General features: G+C 41.8%; 1 long non-coding RNA gene across 1 annotated transcript; it reads left to right on the top strand.

The window, feature by feature from the left end:
* Positions 1-3440: 3440 nt before the first annotated feature.
* On the top strand, positions 3441-4238 carry LOC123150772 (uncharacterized). The gene is made up of 2 exons (XR_006475340.1): positions 3441-3634; positions 3975-4238. It is a non-coding gene; the product is annotated as an uncharacterized lncRNA (long non-coding RNA).
* The last annotated feature ends 306 nt before the right edge of the window (positions 4239-4544 follow it).

Genomic DNA, 4544 nt, shown 5'->3' with positions numbered 1-4544 from the left:
TTGAGTGCATAGTGAAGTTAGCTTATGGAGTGCGGGACGTCGGATCGAATCCCCTTGGCACTATTTTTTGTTCATGTTTCTTATGTGTTGAAGCCTAAAGGTGCGTAATTAAATAAAAGCAATCAATTAGTGGCTCATCCAACGCCTCACCACTCCTGCCCACTGACATGTGGGCCGCATTCATGCTGACATGCGATAGGAGCATTAGATGTGTCTGGATATGGAAGAAGTGACCGCATATGCACGCATAGGCAAGTTATATGACAGCAATGATGTATTTTACAACTTTTAGCACTAAATTAAACATCAGATGCAAGTAGATTGCCACTGATATTATCTCTAGAAGTACCATATAGTTGCAAAGATCTCACTTTCATCTACTGCCCTGCCATAGAATAATCCCTAATGCCTCTCACACCTATGCAACTCATTTAAATAAGATGGTGATCACTCTTAATGAACATATAGATGTTCTCATCATATACTAGAGGAACTAGACCTGAGAGACTTGGAATGCAACTATATTTATCTTATAGGAATTGCTAATGTGATGGCGCTTCCGTAGCTCACTGCATTGCATTTATCAGCTTATACGGCAGTTGGTGTCTCCAATTTTAGCACCTGCACTACCTCTACTATAGTCAATTTGATTTGCTATCCTTGCCTTTTATGATAGAACCGCATCCTCTCTGTGTCATATGCTCACGGGCCTTTGATATGACTGTACACATAGCAAGCACGTATACTACATCTAATGGACAGACGAGTACTAGCATGATAACATACATATGTCATTCTGTGCAAATTACTGGAGATGTTGGTGTTATGATGAGGTCAAAAATAATACGTTAGTGTTAGGATGGCGTACACCCACCTCTGAGTTTGGACTCCTATGTTATTACTACGCGGAATACATACTTAAGGCACCAGTTCAGGTCCATTTTTTGATTGAAAATTACAACATAGTTCCCTAAATCTTTATATTGATCGTTGTTACTGCTAGAAAAAAACATTACAATGGTATCTGCTGGAATTAGTGAGCCTAAATATATTAAATGGATTGTAACTTTCCAATTATATCATGATAACATACATGTTATAGCCTAACCTCTTTTGTGGCATTTGTCAAGCGCGAGCGATATACTTTCGTGGTCACTTCTCCTTGCAAATGAATGTACACCAAGTAAGACCAGCAGAGGCCAGATGAAACAAATCCTCCTTGATGTCCCCGTCGACGCTGATGGATTTTCCTTCTAGAATACGACGTCGACTAGTCGGTTTTCAACGACCTCGCCAGCGGACTAAAAAAAATCCACGCCAAAGATAAAACCAAGAACACGATGTAAGAGGCATCCACTTGTCATCCATTCTATTGCCAATATTGGTACACTCCTTAGCTGCTAAGAAAAATATCATCAGCTGGAAGAGGGACCCCATCCCCTGCATGGTTTGTTTCTTAATTAGAACTTTTGACAGTCAAACATGGGCAGCGTGGTAACTCAATTCAATGGGAATTACAGTGGGTAGATGACAATTCAGAAATCTTCGGGTCGAAGGAAACCAATCAAGACTTCTAATTTATGTTAGAAGATACTAGTAAATTCAGATATGATGTACACTTGTCGTTGGGCATCGATAAATGTTGGACATCCCCTGCCCTATTAATGTTGGGCATGGACAAATGTTGGACATCTTGTTTTTTGGACTTTTTCCGGTCAAATATGGCAGTGTAGTGAATCAATTCAATGGGAATCACACTAGGTAGCTGACAAAAAACTTCGGGTCGAAGGAAACTAATGAGGTCCCGTTTTTGTCTCAATGAGGATACTTCTAATTTATGTTAGAAAGATACACTCATATGTGAATTTACACTTGGCAGCTGGGCTTTGACAAGTGTTGGACCTCCTCTGACTTATATAAATACATCCGTCCAAATGCAATGTGCAATAACCATACTAATATACACACAACTACACAAGGTAGGAGAGATCTCAAGTTAGCCGGGGAGAAGAGGAGCCCAGCCAGCCGGTGGCGAGATGTATACCAACCCTCCGGCGCCACACGGCATGTCCTACTATGAGCACACAAAGAAGCGCCACCAGGAGAAGGGCTGCCTCTACGCCTCTACGCCAGGTAGAACTTTTTCTGAAGCATGATGATGATGTGATGTGATGGTTGCACTAAGCCTAGTCATAGTGGGAGTAACATAGCTAGTAACATAGCGCACTTTAAGAATTTTTTGCTTATGTGGCAAGTAATTAATAAAAGGTGGTAACATAATATGTTAGTGTAACATAGCGCTTTTCAAGACAAGATGAGTCTACAAGGTGATTAATGAAGCCATCTAAGTTACTACTATTATGTTACTTTGCATTCTAAAGATAGTAATTTAGGCTAGTGTCATATGCATGACACTAGTCTAAGTTACTCCCACTATGACCAGCCTAAGAAAAGATATGCAGATGTGGTGGTTGCAGGCTAATTAATAATTAGTAGTAACGCAGGCAAATTTGTGTTGTTCCTTCCCACCATAGACCCAGGGCATGCACACACAGCCATCATGGTCATGGGCCCGTGACCTCATAGTCCTCATCGATAGGTGGTGGATTTATTCCAGCCCATCACAACTGACCACTCAATCCTCGGTTCGTTCTTCAAAAAGTAAGTCAGGACTCACAATCAAACCACCAAGAGAAGAACAAGGGACTCCGGTCCGGGTCCGGGTCCGGTTTGGCGCAAAATGAAGAAAACAACTACGGACCATGTTTAACCCTCTCTTTATTTTCTTATACACTACAAAACCGATATTTAGTTTCCCCTACTCATGTAGTAGCAGCTAAACTGGTCCATTTCGGAGCTCTGAGAGATTTCTAAGGTCGACTAGCAGAAAGCCGTGTTCCACGCCTACAAAAGACGAACAGCAAACACCATGGCCACCAATGCGTGGGCCCATGAAGCTGTGTTAGTTACAAAACAGCGTTGCCACTTGTGCTTAGATGCAGCTGCCTTCCCGGAAAATACACTTGTGTTCCTGGTGGTATATGCACCCTATATGGGGATTTATTTTTAATTTTTTAATAAAAAGTCAAAATAGGTAAGAACTATTTTGACAAAATACTTGACTTACTTTTGCACTAGTATAAAAATCCCGACGAAAAAAAAAACAAAAGTTGACCTCACAGCAAAAAAGACAAAATTTATTTGCTATTATAGATCACTATTCACACTATTTTAGCCAAAAATTTGTCTTTTTTAAAAAGAAGTCAAAGGGATATTTTTTTTCTCACGAATACAATAGAAGGTCAAGTTTATTTCAAAAATATTTTCAGGAATTTTTGACTTTTTGTTGAATTACTATTTTTTTTCCATATAGGGTGCATATGTCCCATAGACCAAAAGTTCCCCTCCCTGCCTTCTCAGCCTATAAAACTCCACCCACTCCTTGCTGTTCCCATCCTACATCTTCCCAAAGCCACAGGAGAACAGACAAGAGCACAACCCTTGGAGACTTTCTTCTTCCATAGTAACCCAACCCACCCTTTGCCAAGATGTATAACCCTCCGTCGGGGCAGGAGATGTCCTACACGGACCACGTGCAGAAGCGCCACGAGGAGAAGGGCTGCATCTACGCATGGTGAGACACACACACACACACACACACACACACACACACACACACACACACACACACACACACACACTTTGTTCATCCACTCTCTAGCTCTCCCTTTGAGTTTTGCTCTGCTCAAGATGTAAAATCTCTAGGCCGTGTGCATCTGTCAATGCAAAGGCCGAGGGAGAGAGATAAAGCTCTTCTGCAATCTGAAAAATCCTCAGAGAAATCAGAGATAGGGCAAATATCTTGAGACTGATTCCCCTAGTACTAGTTCCTGTTAATTCCTTTGTGTTCTACTAATTTTTTCCTGCTATGATTTTGTTATTTTTGTTTGACTAATTGGGTGTTGGGTTTGCAGCGTGTTCACGGCGCTGTGCTGCTTCTGCTGCTACGAGACCTGCGAGTGCTGCCTCGAGTGCCTCTGCTGCTGCTGCAACTAAACCAAGCCGCCATGACCGACATGGACCGAGGCCGCAAGGCGCAGCGGAGTTCCACCGGCCTCCGCCGCCTTTCATAATAAGCATATATGTCTAGTGTCTTAGCTCGATGAGAAGAACCGTACCAGATATTGCATCAATATAATACTATCTGTCCCAGACAACGCTATCACTGTAATCATCAATCATGGTTTGTGTTGCATCTTCATTGAATTTGGATCAGATTCTGGTTCTCGCCTGCCCACTGCGCTTTTCTTTCACATTTTGCTTGCCACCCTGAAATTATCTGAAGACTGAAATGAACGTGTGCAACTGTTATGACTGATATATGTTTGTTAGGCAGATCAACCTGCCATACCAACCAGTAGTAAGGTAAACGGTTCAGAAAAATGCACGCTGATTTTCTTTTTGGCAAACCGTGAACATAATACATCAACTAGGGCGCACAATTCATGAATTCCTTGGTTTGGCTGACATTACTTAGCGCACAA

Source organism: Triticum aestivum, chromosome 7A, assembly GCF_018294505.1.
Source record: "Triticum aestivum cultivar Chinese Spring chromosome 7A, IWGSC CS RefSeq v2.1, whole genome shotgun sequence".
Lineage (NCBI taxonomy): Eukaryota > Viridiplantae > Streptophyta > Magnoliopsida > Poales > Poaceae > Triticum > Triticum aestivum.
This window is presented reverse-complemented; position numbering and strand designations above follow the sequence as displayed.